We start from the raw sequence: 19,203 nt of genomic DNA, 5'->3' as shown, positions 1-19,203 counted from the left end.
ATTGGCAGATCTGGTGTCTGGTGAGAGCCTGCTTCCTGGTTCATAGAGAGTCATCTTCTTGCTGTGTCCTCACATGGAGGAAGGGGCAAGGGAGCCCTCTGGGGTCTCTTTTATAAGGTCACTAAGCTCATTCATGAGGGCCCTGCCTCATGATCTAATCACTTCCCAAAGGCCCCACCTCCAAATATCATCACATTGGGGGTTAGTTTTCAAAGTATGAATCTTGGGGTGACACAAATATTCAATCTATATAAAAAGGGAGGACAAAAAGCTGGGCCCAGAAAGAAAATGGGATCTGAGTCTAGGTGGTCAGGAGCCACAGAGGAGTCCAGCCGTGTTTCCTTCTCTATTTTCCCCCAGCTTTGCCCTTGCTCTGCTTAAAGGCACAGGACAGTATGAGCTTCTATAGAAACTGGGAGGCATCATGGACTCTCCCTTGTCCCACACTTAATCAGCCACCAAGCACGGAGATCTCAAGAGGCAGTAGAGTGTGAGGTTGAGAGCATGAACTCTGGAGCCAGACTGCCTGACTTTGAATCCTGTCGCCACCACTTACTAGGCATATAACCTGGAATATGACATATACCCCTCCGGGCCTGTTTCTTCGGGTTGTTGTGAGAACTAAATGAGTCATATGTCAAGTGCTTAGAGCGGTGCTTGGCGTATGGTGAGAGCTCTGTGTGTTTGCTGTTATGGTTAAGGTTATTATATTGGTTGCTTCTACTTCCTCAGTGTCACCCAGGCAAACCTGCCCCTCTTTCCATGCCTTGTTCTACTGCCCCAATCCAGGCCACCACCATTTCTCCCCAGACACGGCAGCCCCCCCCTCCGTGGACTCCATGTCTTCCACTGGACAGTCCTTTGCTCCACTCTGGCCCCAAAATGCTATTTCTGAACCATGAATCTGGCCATGTCACTTCCCTGCTTAAAACCCATCAGTGGCGCTCCACTGTCCCCAGGAAGATGTCTAAGCTTGCAGACAGAACTCACAATGCCCTTCATGAGCCAGCTCTTTCCATCCTCTCACAGCCTCAGCATTTGCCTCAGCTGCCTCTGCCCTCTATGCATCAGCCACCTGAGCACTTCTCAGCTCCCCAAATGGCTTTTGCATATTCTGAACTCTGTGCCTGGACACCATCCCCAACTCCTTTATCAAACCAGATGCTCTGTCTCCTTCCAGCCGCAGCTTCTGAGATGCTGTGCCTGACCCCCCAGGCAGAATTAGCAGCCCATGTTCTGTGTTCCCACAAGCCCTGTGCCTCCTTGACATCGAGCTGACCACACAGTGTCTTCTTCCTGTTTCACGTCTGCCTCCCCAGACTTTGAGCTCCTCCAGGGTAGACTCTGGGCCTGACCTGTCTGTGCAGATGCTCGACAAACCCACATAAAATGGGATTGAATTGGAACCAGCCCAGTATTGCATTTGAAGAGCCAGAAAGCAGAATCAAGTGTCTGGATCCAACTTCTCCAGGAGAGGCTCGTGCGTGGGCAAGGGGAGCATGAGATGTTCTTTTCTCACACCGTCCTCTTCCTGCTGCCAGCCCCCTCCTAGCCGCGTGAGTCTCGTGAGTTGACTCCAGATGGGATGGGCTTGGCAGTGGCTGCCGGGCTGTGTGCCCTCCAGCCGTGGGCGCCCAGGAAACACTTGCTGAAAGGAGCTGAGCGCCACCCAAGCAGTCCAGCCCTCCAACTCCTACCACGGGGCCTCGGAGGCAGGAGTAGGTGGCAAGCAGAAGGTAGGTCACCTGAATCTACAATATCTCTATGAAATGGAGTCAATAATCCCTACCGTAATGGTCATCAGGGGCAGTCAAGGAGGTCACAGATGTGGGCACATAATGGGCACTTTCTACTCTTGCTAAACCCCTGTTAACTTTCTTGGTATCACAGAGGGAAACTGAGGTAAAGAGAGTGAGGAAAAGCACAACTTTGGGTAGGATCCCACTTCATTGCAGCGTAGATGGGAAGGTTCTCTGCAAATGTACAATATCTTCCAAGGACCTGGACTGTTTTTAAAAGCCCCCGTGGGTGGTAAACTTGGGCACTGATTCGTAATGTTTAGGAAGCAGAGATAAGCAGTTCAGGAGACATAGGGTTGTGTGCATATGGAAGAGAAGTGAACTGAAACACTCTTGCCGACACTGTTAAGTGCTTTATGTGTATAATCTTATTTAAGCCTCACACTAGCCCTAAAAGGACGGTATCATTATTATTATTATTATTATTCCCTTTTTACAGATGAGAAAACTAAGTCAGAGGTTGTTAAGTTGCCCAAGGACCCGTTAATGCAGAGCCAGGATTTGAACCCAAAGCTATCTGATTCCCAAGCCCTTCCTCTTTCCATCCTGCACTGGATGTTGTCATTGGTCTTCAGCCCTACACCTGCTGTTCTATACTCTTCTGTGCACCATTAGGGCTGGAAACCTGAGAACTACATGTTTCAAGCCTCCGTGCCAGCTGGGTTCCAGTCTGGTTCTGCAGTTGGAAGGCACACATGAGCCATAAGAAGACAGGAAGAAAACTGAAGCCATTTTCAGCTTCCATCCCTGCGAGAGTATGAACTCTTGGATTCCAGGAGCTGCACTGACATCGGCTCCATGAGTGTCGGCAGGGATGCAGCCTCCACTCTCCCCCTTTTACTTCTCCAGACTGAGGAGCAGTAATGCCTTCCTTTCAGTAAATGATTTCTGGGGATCATCCCCTTTAATCCCCTTTTACTCTCCAGCCCGTCCAATAGCTTTGTAACAAAGTCTCTCTGCTTAAAATATCTAGAGGGGTTTGCTTCTCGACTAGACACCTGCTGACACGGTATCGCTCTTAGTACCCCTTTAATCAGAATGAATAACCAGTTATATATAGAATCAAGGTATCAGCCGAGCAGGCTGAAGGCTAAGCTGAGGGCTCTGGCAGACAATGGAGATCCATCGGGGAAACTGAGGCAAGCATCCACTGGGCCAACACCAAGAAAGGAGATTGCAGGTCAGAGGGCTCCCAGCAGGTATCCAGCATGCTAGGCTCGGGCTGTGAGCCTAATTCCAGAACCCACCCACTACTGAGGCTGAGCCCCAAAGCATCCCACCAGAATCAGGATGGCTCAGGGCCTCAGTGCCTTGGGGCTGGCAGCTGAGCAGGCTAGGAGATGAAAAGCCAACAGGGGGCTTCCCTGGTGGCGCAGTGGTTGAGAATCTGCCTGCCAATGCAGGGGACACGGGTTCGAGCCCTGGTCTGGGAAGATCCCACATGCCACGGAGCAACTAGGCCCGTGAGCCACAATTACTGAGCCTGCGCGTCTGGAGCCCGTGCTCCGCAACAAGAGAGGCCGCGATAATGAGAGGCCTGCGCACCGCGATGAAGAGTGGCCCCCACTTGCCACAACTAGAGAAAGCCCTCGCACAGAAACGAAGACCCAACACAGCCATAAATAAATAAATAAATAAAAATTAAACTAAAAAAAAAAGCCAACAGAATATCTTCTCCCAGCCTCCACTACCCCTAGACACTCACATACTCTGGGTTGACTGTTCTCTTCATTTGGGAACTTGACTGAGAACAAGCTTTGGAAATTTTACAAACCTGAGTCCACATTCCTGACCAGCTAGTTCTGTTAATCACTTACTCAGCCCCTACACCACCCTAGCCTCAGACTCCTTGTTTATCAAACGGGGGCTGTCATGCCCACTGCACAAGGGTGAGGATTAAGGGAGATAATGTATGTGAAGTACCTAGCTGAGCTCCTGGCCAGTTGCGGATGCTAAGTAACTGTGCATTCCCACTCCTTCTTACCCTGCCTAATAAGCTCCCTTATTTACTTATTTAACATATCCTGTGTGTGTGTCTCTCAAGCTCCATTATAAGGTCTGAGAAAGTAAAGACCGAGTTGTAGCCTTCCTTGCCTTACGCAGAGCACCTAGTTCATTTTAAAATAATCATATGTCTTTAATAATAAATAAACCTTCACATTCATAAAAAATAAAATGAAGATGGGGAAAGAGGAATGAGGTTCCTCCATTCAGCCTGAATATGGTGCACTGAGAAAGACTGCAACTCTAGAATCTGCTCAATTTATTTTACTATAATTATTGCTCTTCCCCCACCTTTCTCTTTCCTTCCCTCCCTTCCTTTCTCCCACAGATACTTATTTTCCAAGCCTGGAAACAGAAAGGTAAATAAGATATAGTCCTTACTCTGAGGAGTCCAGTTTCTAATGGGGGAGACATAGTGTAGACAGATGTCCACAACACATGGGTGCATATATGGTGCATTGATATACATGCCCACAGCAGAGACCAGCGCCATGACAGAGGGAAGCACAGTAGTGTGGAGGCCACAGAGGACACCTGAGCAGCCAGAGGAGGTTCTCTGGAAGAACTTACTCATGGGCTGGATCTTAACAGAAAAGTGGAAAAGAGCCAATTGCCAGAGGAGGAGTGACAATATACGGTAAAAGGAGTACAGCCACCAGAGTCAAGCAGACTGCGGTTCAGAGTCTTCTCAGCTGTGTGGCCCAGGGTGACTCGTGTACCCTCTATGGAACTCAGTTTCCTCTTCTGTAAAGTGGGGTAATAATACCTGCAGAAAACTTTATCAGCTGTGTGGCCCAGGGTGACTCATGTACCCTCTATGGAACTCAGTTTCCTCTTCTGTAAAATGGGGTAATAATACCTGCAGAAAACTTTATCATGGGTTTAATGGCAATACAGAAAGGACCTGGCATAAAGTAGGTGTCAGTGGATATTAGGTCCGTCCCACCAACCACCACTGGGACAATGGCCTTTCCTAAAAGAGATAGGAGCTCAAAGCTAGAAGTGTGTGCAGCCGAGACACCTCTTGAATAAGCTTTGCTGTAGTTCTACACGTGCAGTACCACTCCACACCTTCCCCAGTGGATCTCCTTCTGAACGGAGCTTATTGCTAATTATAAAACTAAAAACAGTGGATAATGAAGAATACAATCCCTGCCCCCAACTCCAATACACACAGCCCTGAGGTTAGAACCACTCAGAACAGAGTCAGGCCAAGAGACTCCCCAGATTTCGGTGAGCCACTCTCAGCTCACACCTCCTCTGCTTTTTTAGATTTGGGACACACAGCACAAGAAAAAAAATCCCTGACTTTTTTCCTCCCTTTTCAAACTGAACAAGTTCCTGAACTTGTCAAACATAAATGCAAAATTATGAAAAAACAATCATAAGTGAAAACTCCAGTTATTAAAATGTATGGGGACTAATTATTGATCTGATGATATGCTGAATAAAAAGAAAGCGACACGCTTGGATAAAGAGAAATCTTTTAAAGTCATAAATATGCATGTGTTTATTTTCCTCATCTACACTGGAAGCTGCGGTAGGGCTGTATTGCCTAACAGATTAGAGGGGGTGACAATGCCACGTTAAGCCCGATGTGTGGTATCTCTCTGCTCAGACTTATTAATTTCTGCCAAATTAAAACAAGGGCACCCCCACCACCATGGCACACAGGAATGTGTAATGCAAATATGGAATGCCATTAGGAAGACTTTGCTGGGGGAGCCTGCACCCTGGCCTCAAGTTGTTTCAAAGGAAACTGCTGGCACTCCCCACGGAAGGTGCTGCCAGGAGGGGTAGCACCGTGTTTCTATTCCTGGAAGGGTGGCCCTCCGCACCAGCCCTGGCTTTCCCCCACAGACAGTCCTTGAACCTACCCACCCCCCCATGTCACACCACTGCCCTGCAACTCCCTTCCAAAAGGATTGCTGCCTCTCTGAACCTTGGTTTTCCCATCTGCAAACTGGGTCTTCTGGGTCTTCAGGAGACTTAGTATAATGGTGAGGAGCTGAGACTCCATCCAGAGTCAGGAAGACCCCACAGTCTATCTGCATGATCCTGAGCTGTCTAACCTCTCTGAGCCTCTGTTTCGTCAGTTAAATGGGGAAACGACAGTCATGTTAACCCTATGGGACTGTCTGAGAATCAAAAAATACAATACACGAAAAGCACTTAGTCGGAGCTAGGCTACATAGTAGATCCTCAATAATTTGTCAGCTATTGTTGTTATTATTGCCTTCCTCACAGTTAAATTAAATCATGTAAAATATGTGAAAGCAATAAACATGATGCCTCTTCAAAATATTTTCTCAAATTTAAAAGAATGGCTCTACCATCACTCCCTCAAAAAGACCTCACAGCTCACAGATATATTGGCCAGGCTGGCTGACCTCTGACTGTCAGGTCTGGGCCCCAGGACTTAGCATAAGGCCCAGCCCAGGAAAATGACCAGAACAGCTAAAATTTACCAGACATTTGCTCTGCGGAAGGCTCTGGGCTAACCAATTCACAAACACAATCTCACTGAATCTAATAGTACTTCGTAAGGTACGAAGAAGCACCACATAGTTTTATGTAGGCTCAGAGAAGTCAAGTCCCTTACCAGAAGTCACACAGCTACTGAGCAGTGGATCCTGACCAGACTCTGTGTCTTTCTTCCCCAGAGTTTTAATCACTTCAGAGCCTAACCTTAACCACTACTTCTTAGAGGGGAGGGAGGGAGAAAGGAGGAGAAACTGCTTCGCTCGCCCCTCTCAGCTTTGACTAGGGCAGGGACATTTGTTGGGAAGCTGTTTCCAGCGTCCAAATGAAACGTGACCACAGCCTCAGCAGTTGCGGGTGAGGGGAGAGCAGGCGGTGGAACGGAGAGATGTTTCGGAAGGGGCGCCTTCAGGGTCTGTTCGCTTGCTAAGTAAGGGAGCGCTGAGGGAGAGGGATGGATGGATGAGTAGATAGTAGTGCTGTGTCAGAAACGTGGACCGTGAATCGTCACCTTCGTCACTGCTCATCGTCACTGTCATCATCATCGATAGAGAGAAGTCATTTCAGGCCAGGCACCGTACTAAGGGCTTTACATACATGATCCCATTCAGGCCTCACAACAAGCAACTCTGTAAGAAGGTATTACTATCCTCATTTTATAGATGAGAATATGAAGGCTTCCAAGCAATAGCCTATTTGGGACACTTTACATTGAAAATGACTCGAACCTTATAAAATAAATATTTTACCAGCCCCTTTTAACCATGAAATATATTCCCTGGCTACTCAGGCCCTCCCCCTGACACAAAGAGGTTGGGGTGTCCTATGCCCCTACTTTTGCCCCACTGTCACAATCCCAGCATCCTGGGACCTGACTGTCCCTCCTAAAGTGTTCCTCAGGCACCACTCCCAGCAAGTTTAGCAAGCCCACCTACAAACAGAACTTGAAGGCATCCAGGAGTTCTCAAAGGGGACAGGCAGATCAGCGTCTCCCCACCGATGTACCCAAATTTCTGATGTCCACCCAATGTCTACATTCCACTGTTACTGAATCCCCAAATTTCCCACCCCACTGGATCAAGGACTCACTCTGCAGCCTGGGTGTCAGGCTCACAGCTACTTGGAGCCCTGGTCCCTGGAGAGCTACCACAATTGGGTAAATGCAGCAGTTCTTTTGAAGGAGTAAGTTGAGGGCACTTAGCAAATCAACTTCCTAATGAATCTTTTCAGGTCTGGATGGAAGCTGTTCCGTTACTATGGAACTTGGCTTGATTTGGAAATTAATGTGGTAATTTACAGCCACTCTGCCAGGCAAGAAGATTAAAGGAGAGAGAGAGAGAGAGAATGAGGGGAGAGAGATGTGCAGTGGCAGAGCTTCAAGAGACACCAGCCTGGGGCATGTCTGGAGAGCTGGGCCACACACACTGGTACACTAGGATGGCTTCTGCCAGGCTGGGCCCACGTGGGTCACAGGCAGAGAAAGACACTCCTCAAAGCATATCCGAAGATTGATGTCCTAACTCCTCTTTAGGGATGTGAGAGAGGGAGAGAAAGAGAGAGAGAGAGAGAGAGGAGGGATGGGGGTGGGGGAGGAAGGAAGATAGAGATAGATGATAGATAGATAGACAGATTTTTTTCATTGCTGTGTTTCCCTAACTTCCAGGATTTACTTCCCAGTATCGTCATTTTTGCCATGTCCATAAGTCACCAATACCATTATTTAATTTATATTTTTCTTTAAATTTATTCCCTTTTTATCTTAAGTAAATTTTATATCATGTCATAAATGGAAAATCAGTATTACATACCAGGAAGAGATAAGTAAATATAAAATTAATTACATTGAAAACAAAATTATTACATTCTAGACAGGTCCTTGCCTGCTAGAGGTTATGAGTCTGAAGCCTGCCTTCTATTTGGGAAAAAGCAAGTCTTAGAGAGATACTCAAGACATATTAGTGTGAAACCAAGGTGTATGTACCTCCTGATGTAATCAGACAGATTGGAAGAAGAGTTAAATGGAATCCACTTTCTCAACGTATGAGTTCAGTGCTGTTTAATGCAATGACCTTTGCAGTTTATTTATTTAACAAATAAATAACAAATGTTATTTATAATATATATGTTATAACATATATTTGTTATAACAAATAACAAATTTAACAAATAACAAATGTTTACATAGCACATACTATGTGTCAGAGGCTGTTCTAAAAGCTTTTTTAAAAATTGACTTATTTAATCCATTTAATTCATCTAATAGTCCTATGTGGTTTAGCATTCTTCCCACTTTAGAGAGAAAAAATTGAGGCACACAGAGGTTCAGTAACTTGCAAAAGGTCACCTCAAACCACCTTACATATCACCTAAAATCAAGCATGCTTTGGTGAGTTAGAGTGGCCCAGGCCACTGTCCAGGCCTGAGCTGCAGGCACGTGGCAAGGGATACTGCTCTGACTCAGAGTTCTGAATAGCTGCCGGCTGATTCCTGCAGGCGGCATCTGTGGGCCGCCCCCATCAGGCCGCTCCTCCAGGGCCCTCTGGGGCTCTCCGTCTGACTGTGAGTCTGGGTTCTATGGCCGGTGGGGGAGAGACAGTTGGATGCTGATCCAGAGAAGAGTTTTCAGAAGGAGAGAAGGGAGTGGATTTTGGGGTGTTTGGTTTTTTAAAAAATAAAGAAATATAACACAAGCCCAAGAGCCGCTGCTTTTCTCTGTTAGCTGTTGAAGGAAGTCTCTGAACAGTGCTCTGAGGACCAGACCAGGGCTGCAGCTGGAGATCAGGTGGCTGGATCTGTGTTCCCTGCAGGAGTGGCAGCAGGGGGTGCAGATGGGGCCTGTGGAGAGACGAGGGGCCGTCTGCTGAGGGCTTCTGTGACCAGCTGCCTCTGCAAGTGCAGGCAGGTGCCCTCAAGGGGTCCCACTCCAGCAGTCCCGCCCAGGATAGCCTGTGCCTGGTTCTGGCCTCAAAGTATAAGATGTGCTGCAACCTTAGCCACCGCCTGGAGTGGATGGTGCGAGCCCTGCATCTTTAATACAATAATAAAAGGGTAGCAGAGGCAACATTTTGGAAATTATTAATGCATTATTTTCTTTTGCTTCTCCAAGTACATGAGACTTGCCCGGTCTAATGTAAAGTTGAGAATCTTCCAGAAAGAATTCCAAGAGAAAGATGAAGTAATATGTAGCCTCTGACATTAAAATAATAGCCAGAATTTTATCTTGGCTGGAACTAAAAGCTATATCTTCCCCACAACTAGCAGGGGGAGAGAAGGGAGTCTCAAAAGGAAGGCCAGATCATCAATGGAAAAAATAATGCAATCTTTCTGCAGAGTTGGGCTGGAGTGTGAGTTAAATTTGAAACCTACTGTAATAGTTAACATTGGCTGAGCATTTCCTTTGCATCAGATCGTTCATTTGCCAAGTGTTTTGCCTACACAGTCTCATTTAATCTTCTGAATAATTCTGAGGCTGGTGCTACTACTATCCTCATTTTATGGCTAAGGAAAGGGAGGAAGGTTAAGTAATTTGGCCTAGGTCAGACATCCAGGAGGAGGTACAGCAGAGATTTGAACCCTCGGTGCATTTCTCTAGACAGCAATTGTTCCCAAGAAGCTACCACTCCCGTTGGCCACCATGACTCAATTCGCAGGAGCAACCAGAATACATCTTAGGAGAGAGGCTGTCTCCAAGACCAACATTCTTAGGCTCATGTCAGTCAAGGGTTCACGTCGTGTCAGTCTTGGCTCAGGTCAGTCAAGGACTCACCCAGGGAACTTCCAGGTGAGAATCTCCGTCCAGCCCCGCACAGGTGCTAAAGCCCATAGAGGTTATAAAGGCAACTGGAGATGCACAGACCCTGCACAGGGCGATGTGGACTGTGGGGGCATCTGCCTCCTCCGGGCGCCTCCTGGGACCTTAAACAGACCAGCACCTGCTCCCACACTCAGGTTCCAGATCTACAAATAACGCCAGGGCTTGACCCGTTTACTTGGCAGCCCAGTGAGCCCCTCAGCTGCCAGAGGCTCCAAGCATCAGCGCTCCCAGCCCACATGAGTTACCACTCCCTTCTTCCCAGGGGGCAGCTCAAAGGTCAAGCAGGACCTGGCTTTCCCTCTGACTCGCTGGACATTGAAGAAGGCCCATCTCGCCTCTCCACCATTCCCCTGCCCTCTGCCCTCCAGACACAGTCCAGCAGAGAGGGCTGCGGCTGGGTTTCTGTGCAGGCTCTGCCCCTGGGGTACCCAGAGCTCTTCTCTGCCCTCAGGCCTTGGGCCTGGAGGTCAGCCTGGCTCTGCTACTACGTAGCGTGTGACCTTCCACAGGGAAGCTACCCTCTCTGCACCTCAGGTCCCCATCCACTAAATAAAAGGTCAGAGGCTCTGACATTTAGTACCTCCTGTTCCCCCTGTCTGGCAAGTCCTCCCTCCACTTCTCGACTGGTTAACTCCTATACCTTCCTAGACTCAACCCATGTTATTAGATCCCTTCGGAGGTCTTTCCCCAACTTTCATCTTCTAACTCCTATCCCCAGCTGGATTGCATCCCTCCATGATAATAATAATCTTATTAAGCACTTACCACATGCCAGGCACTGCTCTAAACATGCCACATATATTGATCTATTTAGTTCTTGCAACACCACCACAAGGTGGGTACTATTAGTGTCCTTATTTTACAGAGAAGGACACTGAGAAATAGAGGCAAAAAGAGTGACTCAAGTTCACTTAGCAAATAAGTGGTAGAGCTGGAATTTGAACTCCCGCATGGTGCCCTTGAGTGATGAAAAACTGTGAGGAGGTACAAAGGAAGCCACCTTGCCTGGTCAGAGTTTCCGTTTTGATATATGAGCCCATACAGGGAGGCCCAAACAAAGTTTTTAGCCAAATTACATCTTTTTTCTGGGCAGTTTTACTCCTCAGGGATAGCCTCAAATCCAACTTTCTGGCCAAACTCCCAACATCATAATTCTATCTGTCACCAGTGTCAAGCTGACCCTCGGTTCACTCAGAACAGAAGTCCTAGGTGTGGAGGCACAAGAGCACGGCAGAGCTGTCAGAAAACTTGGGGTCAGCATCTGACACTCTGTGTGATTTTAGACAAGTCCCTGCTCCTCTCTGAGCTGGTTCCTCATCTGAAGAATGGGCATACAGTACCCACCTTAAAGATTGTGAAAGGATCAAAAGCTCGTTGAAGCCCTGGGCAAAAGAGAAATGATTCATTCCACGATTACTCAGCCAGCATCTACCTGTGCCTGTTGATGTTAGGACAGACAAAAAATAAAGACCTGCTCTCTCACAGTTTACATTTGAAGGTGACATTTGCAGTGGAGTTATTTCCCAGACCAGCTCTTCCTGCAGGAGCCAGTCTCTATGAAACCACCACATTCCCTGACACATCAGAACCTCAGGATCCCCACTGACAGGGACCCACCACCCCACTGACTGCTGTCCCCTCTTCTCCCTCCCCTGCCCCCACCAGGTTCAGGAGTGGCCTCTGCCCATCCCTCCCCTACCCTGGGCCTATTTCCTTCTCTCGAAAATCAGGAGCTGGGGTCAGATGGATTTCCAGGAACTTCCAAGTGGCCGTCAGTGATTGTGTGGTTTGTTACTCTTTCCTAGAGGGGATCTCTCCCTGGCATGATGAGGTGGGAGCGGGCAGGAAGCTGAGCCCACACATCCAGGAGGACCTTTCGAGATGACCAGACATGACCTCATTGACACTGAGGCACTAAGTTTTACTGCCTGGCCACATCAAACATCTTCAAGTTCCCTTCACCTCCTGCTGAGACCACACGCTGCTTCCTTTGCCTAGGAGCTCCCCTCCGGCCCTTGCCTTCCTGGCCAGGCCCTATATTACCTTTAAAACTCAGAGCAGAAATCACCTCCTCCCTAGTCCGTCTATTTTTGCACTCATTGCACTGGAGTATAATTTATTGATTTGAACATCTGTTCTCCCACCGCACTGAGAGCTACTCAAGGGCAGGGACTGTATTTTATAATGTTGTGTCCCCAGGCCCTAGGTCAGCACGCAGCTCATATCGGGTGCTCAATTGGTATTGAATGGATTAAACTGAATGTAATTTAAAGTCACCTGCTGAAGTTCTTAGTTTCAGGAAAAGGCAAGACTGGGACTAGAATCCAAACCTGCAGATGCCAAGTCCAGCACACTTCATCTCCCTGCAGCTGTCAGGAGCAGCACAGAGGAGACCCACCCGAGAGGAGGGCTATCCAGACCAGCCGCTCTCACTACTCTTGCACCAGGGCAGGGATGGTCTCCAGGATCCAAGCTGCCAGAGAAGGTCCTCAGGGTGCCCTGAGGCCCTCTGTCCTTGCTGGCATTGCCGCCCATCCTGTTTCCTTCCCTGTTCCCCTCTCAGCCCCCACCAACTCAGCCCCTGGCTCTCTGGGGGCTGGAGCCGAACACCACCCTTTCCCCTTTCTGCTCCCTTTCCCCAAACCTCTATAAACATGGTGGGAACCCGGCTTTCTGAATGACGTGGGAGGAGACAAAGAGAGTCCCCCACCCCCATGCCGCATGTGGAGCGCCCAGTTCATATTCCTGCTGCGACTGTATCTAAATTTTCAAATCGTCACCCCATGCCCCACCATCATGTGTCATCTTTTATGCATGGCCACCTCTGCCGTGCTGCTCGGTCAGTTGCTACGCAACCGACGACAGCGCCGCAGGGGCCTGACATTAGTGAAAGCAAATTGACCAGAGGAGACCTCATCCCGCATGCAAAGCAGCCAGGGCCTCCCTGAGCCACCCTTTTTCTCTCCACGGCCAGACCCTTGGACCACAGCCTCCTCAGCCTAAGCTGTGGACCCAGGAAAACCCCCGCACCCCTACTCCTCCAGAAAAAGCTGAAATCTGGCCAGGGACAAGAGCTACCTCCAAAGGGAAAGGTGGAGCCAATGTAGCTTCAGTTTCTGAAATTCTGACTCTCCAGTGGGATGGATATTGGCTCCTGCAGGAAGGGAAAGAGCTACTATTCGCTGAGCACGTACTATGTGCTAGGCATGGTGAGAACAGTGCAATGCAAGAAGCTCTAACTTCCTGGATTCCAGCCCAGCTCCACCATTTCTCAGCTGTGTGTTGTGCATGCAAATCATTTATCAGGACTGAGACCCAGCCACGGAAATAGGCCGTCCCCAGACATCTCGGAGTGTGATAAAAGGCTGGTTAACAGGCTGGAGGGGAAGGGAGGCCAGTAGAACAGCAGGGGTGAGAAGATGAGAGAAGGGAAGGAGGGGAGAATACTGCCTTGCCCACCTGGTATTGCAGGCCTCTGAGCCTCCTGTTGGGAGGAACAGAGGAAATCAGGAGTTGGCAGTTCTGGTCTCTCCTTTTGCTCAATCCCTCATGGTCCCCACCCGCAGGAACTTGACCTCACCAATTTCCCACTTGAGTATATACCGTTTTGCACTGGGAGGCAGCGAGCTGTGCTAGAAAGAGCAAGGGTTTTGGAAATGATTAGAACTAGCCTCAAATCTTCAAATCCTGACTCTCACCCTTCCAAAGTGTGTGACTGTAGCAAGTTACTTCTGCCTTTTGAATTTCAGTTTCTCAGTCTGTAAAATGGGCATGATGATACCTACCTCACAGGGTTAAATGGCTGACATATGCAAAGTGCCTATTGGGAAATCAGCAAATGCTACTCTTCTCCCCCAAACTTTAATGGCTCCCAATTGTCAGAAGAACAAGCCTAATTCCTTAGCCCCACCTGGCCCCCATCCACTGCCCAGCCTCTCCCTCCCCTGCTCCCTGAACCTTTGCACATTTGCTCAGGCTGCTGCATCTGCCTGGCAAACCCTTCCTCCAGCTGTTTGCTTTTTGAAATCTGGTCTACCTCTCAGGACCCAGAAAAAATAAAATAAAATTCAGCTCCAACAGGCAAGCCTGCCCCCCAACCCCAAGGCCATACCCGAATCTACTGAAATTTCCCAGCAAAAGAAGGAGCAGGGAACCAAGGAGCAACCTTCCCCTCTTCAGGAGTGAGTTTGAGAAGCTTTCCCAAACTTTATGATGAGATCTCTCAAAGCTCAATCATTTATTGAGGAATGCCATTTCTGTGACTCCTGGAACCGAGGGGCTACATCTCACCTCAAGGACGGGCATGCCCTGAGGATGGGCACAGGGGCAACCCCAGAAGGCACAGCTCACAACTTGCTGGGCACCAAGCATGGCTCTAAGCACTATAGCATCTTGGACTTGACCAGTGTCTAACACTTCACAACCGCCAATTAACTAATTCACAACTATTTGTTAGCATATTCACAGTGTCTTTAATTTCCATACAAATCGGTGAAGTAGATATTACCCCCATTTGCTGAGGAGGAAACTGAGGCTCAGAGAGGAAAAGTGACATGCACAGGGTCACACAGTGGCTTGATAATGATAAAACTGGGGCAGGAACACAGTTCTATGTGAAAATAGACTCTGAGGCTGTAATGTATGGACTCTGTCTATATCACCATTCACAATTAACACTTCGGATTAATTTACCCATTTTTAAAACCCACAAGTTACCAGGGAAAACCATTTACCTATTTCTTGCCAGGGCAAAGCCTTTACCAAACCCAGAAAGGGACAGCATGGAGGGTGCTGAGAACACCAGCTCAGCTCTGTGCCCCTGGGCAGATGACCCCATCCTCTCAGTCTGAGTTTCCTGCTCTGAAATGGAAGGTAAGGTGGCCTACCCGCTTCCATGTCTATTCTAAAGGGCAAAAATGATACAGACACCAAAGACTAAACTATGAACCTTGTTAGGTGTTAGTATCCCCTTAGAAGAGGCATCCATCCAAACGAGAAGTGTACCTGTTTCTGACATATGCATTTCTTTAATTATTCAATGTTGTGAACTATATTGTCCTTGTTGTTTAAAGGAAACATGCCAATTGTATTGCCTTCGTGTTGTATTGAAAAGCATTTCTTCATTATTTGGACTAATTTCCAAACAAATTAAAATTGTTGTAGCAGTCAAGCTCTGACTGCTCCATCTATTAGATTCAGAAGATGGCAAATTCCTTAAACACAGATATAAACAATTCTGGTAACACAATCTGATTTTATAATTAATTTTCTGCCTGGAAGGGCGAAAGTCCTCCTTCCCACTTGGTTTGCCCTCAAGTTACTGACGGTTCTCACACTTCTGGCAGACTTTTGCTTAAGGAAAAGCAGGTTCTGTTACATGGGATTCTGTAGCATGTAAAAAGATAAATCTTCTCAAATGTCCTTTGATCACAGAGATGGCCAGGGTAAAGGAAATCAGGAAGTTCCTTTATGATCTGACCTTACTGGTTCCTGTTTCTTGCCCAGTGCAGCCACAGTAAACACACCTTCTCAGCAGCCTGCAGAGGCTCCACCCTGAGCTAGCCTGTGGGGCAGACATGCCCTGGGGGTGCTCAAGGGCTAATAGAGATGTGGGGCTGAAACAGGTGAAATAAGGGGAAAACATACGCAAGGAACAGTTTAAATAGCAAGAGAGTTGGCTGGACTGAGCCCCTTGTGAAATCATGGGCATATTAGATGGATCCAGGGTCTAGTCTACGACCAAGATCAGGACTCAGTCTGGGGCCAGGTTTATGGCTCGATATATGGCCAGGATCAGACTCAGGGTGGGACCAAAGTCAGGGCTCCGGTTGTGACCAAGATCAAGACTCAGGCTATGAACAAGATTAGGGCTCAGTCTCTGGCCAAGATTGAGACCTGGGGTCCAGAATCAGTCTCTGGCCAGAGCCAGGTTAAATTGTGATCGGGATCGTGGCTCAATTTGTGACATGACAATAGGATTCATAAACGACTTTTTTTTTTGGCCGCACTACTCAGCAAGTGGGATCTTAGTTCCCCGACCAGGGATCGAACGCTCGCCCTTGGCAGCAAAAGCGCAGAGTCCTAACCACTGGACCACCAGGGAAGTCCCCATAAATGATTTAGACCTAGTCCCTGCTCAGGGATTTCATAATCTAGTCAGGGAGACAGTAAACTGAAATTATCAACTATTAAGAGTTGTGAAAGAGGGTAACAGGAAACAATAAGAACACAAGAGAGGGCCAGATTGTCCAGTCTTGGAGGCCAGGGAATACCTTCCCGAGAAGGTTATGCTAGAACTGTGAGTCCATAAGAACCTGAGCAGCTTCATTTCAATGTCCTTTATTATATCATTGTTTTGAGCATGTGGCCTCATTCACGTAGTACGTTCTTCAATTGCCCCCAGTACACTGTGAATGCAGAGTTAGTTTTAAGGGACACTCCTGCTCTTCCTCTAGCCAACAAGGTCCTGAAGAACACATAGTTTTCTTCAACCTCGGTACTTCCCAGTATTTTCTGTCCACCATTCAGGTGCTCTGTTTAACCCTGACACTAACTCCCAGACAGCTTTGTGTCTTTGGTTTGGTTGGATGCACTGGATTTCTATGCAGGAATCCATTTACTCCCTTGTGCTACTCATCTTCATCTTGTAGCACAAAGGTATAAACCTTTTCCCTAAGTTTAGATACAGTGTCCCTCAGAGGAACAGAATGGTAAAGAAAATCAGACAGTGAAATCAAGGAAACCAGGTGAGTTCTGTGGCCTCTGGCAAGTCACCCAATCACTCTGAGCTTCAGTTTCCTCACCTGTTAAGAGGAGCTGAAGCAATCCTTGCCCATATTGCAGGACGTTTTGGATTCCCTGTGAAAGTACTGATGTAAGAAGGCAGAAGAATTTCATTTCAGCTTTATGGGATTGGTCAATTCTCACTGGGGTCCTAGGAGGTAGGATCCATGGTCCCCTGTATCTATTCACAGACCTGGTGTGTGGGGAGTGGGGAGTGTGTGCTTCTGAGCCACTGCTCTGGGGCATGAGCACAGTTTGTATGCCCAATTGTATATCAATGTGTATACCCATGTATGTGTCTTACATTGGCTTCTTCAGAGCAGACTCTGAGATGGGGATTCATGTACAAGTGATTTATTAAGGAAATGCTCCCAGGAGAAACTAGTAAGGAAGTAGGAAAAGCAGGACAGGAAGGGAAAGGAGCCAAACAAAGGTGTGAGCTCAGGTACAAGTCCTACACAGAGTATATTTTAGCCTGATCCTGCAGGAGAACTCCAGAGTGTAAGTTGTCCCAACTCAAGAGTGGAGCTGGGCTTTCACACTCTCCCTTCCAACCACCCAACAATCATCGGTCAACTCCCAGGTACTTTTGGCTGTATGTGATAGTGGGCTAGTGCTAGCATCCAGTAGCCTGAGAGCCGTCGCCTAAAGAAAAGTCACAGGTGCCACTGAAGCACATGAAGTGAGGGGTGGGTATATAAGGAGACCTGTGTAGAGGTTTTCATTTGTGTTGGTTTCCCCCAGCCGGTGTATTGGTTTCCCAGTCTCTCCGGCAACCCTTCTCATTTTCCTATAAGAACTCCACTTTCTCTATCACTTACATGTTGGTATTTCAGCTGCTTAAAACCTTTCCCTGGCTCCTGACTGCCTACAGGATAAAGTCCAAGCCCCTTCACTGGATTAAGAAGCCCCTTCATGATCTGTCCTCTGCTGAACACCCCAAGCCTCATCATTCACGTGGCCCCCTCACTCTAACCCAACAAAGAACTTGCTGGTATGGAGATCATATGGGGTTCTGGGGAGCCCTCACACTCCTCATAGCCCAGTAGGGAAGACAGGGGTATGACAGGAAAATCTAAGAGCTTTGGGAATAGAGATAAGGTACATGACCCAACCTGGGTTCAATGAAGACTTCCCAGGGAGACTAATGTGAAGGATATAGAGGAAATATGACAGAAAAGAGTTATCTTGGCAGTATTTGCAGCATAGGGGTAAGGCGGGAAGAGGTATAGGAGCAGACCTGGCGGAGAGTGGCCACAAATTAAATATTGGTGGAATAAATAAATGAATGAATGACTATGCATTACACAGCCTGGGCTTTGGAATTCAAAGGCCTTGATTCCCGACTCTTCTGCTTACTCACTGAGAAACCTCCAACAAGTCATTTAATTGCTCTGAGCCTCAGTTTCCTCATTTAGAAAATGGGGTTAATGAGAATATCTGAGACAATGGATAAAAATGCTTTGTATGCTGCAAAACCCTGCTCCAAGGTTAGTTTTCATTTATTCATTCATTCAAAAAATATTTCTGAGTTCCTACACTATGCCAGGCCACGTCCTGGAAATCCACCTACAAACAGGAATTAGATGGGGACTCTACTTGTAGATGGAGAGGAGACAAGTTTAGGAGAGGAGAAAAGTTTAGCTCCTAATGAGACAAGATGCTGTAATCAAGATCTGGGAGCTCAGAGACAGTTTGACTTATGTCATCTAATGAGGAAGTTTCCCAAAGAAGGTAACATTGTATAATTGTGCCCTGAAGGATGAGTGGGGACTTGCCAGATGAAGACTAGGTCTGGGTAGAAGGAACATATATAGAGACACAGAGGCATGAAAAGAGAGGTGTGTTTAGATCATCAAGACTGGTCTGGATGGCAATTGTGTATATGGGATGGTGTTGAGACCTGAGAGGGAATGGGTAAGTCTCTTGAGGTCAAATAATATAGAGGAATTGTGAATACTTTTCTACAGGTAATGGGGACTTTCTCTGGCATGAGAGTTGCAGTGGCGTTAGGAATAGGTGGACAAAATCTGTTTGGGGCCGAGGAAGAAGAGTTGTGGCAACTTGTACTTTAAAAACTGGAGAGGGCTTCCCTGGTGGCGCAGTGGTTGAGAATCTGCCTGCCAATGCAGGGGACACGGGTTCAAGCCCTGGTCTGGGAAGATCCCACATGCTGCGGCGCAACTAGGCCCATGAGCCACAACTACTGAGCCTGCGCGACTGGAGCCTGTGCTCCACAACAAGAGAGGCCGCGATAGTGAGAAGCCCGCGCACCGCGATGAAGAGTGGCCCCCGCTTGCCAAAACTAGAGAAAGCCGTCAC

This window comes from Balaenoptera physalus (assembly GCF_965194825.1).
Source record: "Balaenoptera physalus genome assembly, chromosome: 1".
Lineage (NCBI taxonomy): Eukaryota > Metazoa > Chordata > Mammalia > Artiodactyla > Balaenopteridae > Balaenoptera > Balaenoptera physalus.
Note: the sequence above shows the minus strand (reverse complement) of the source record.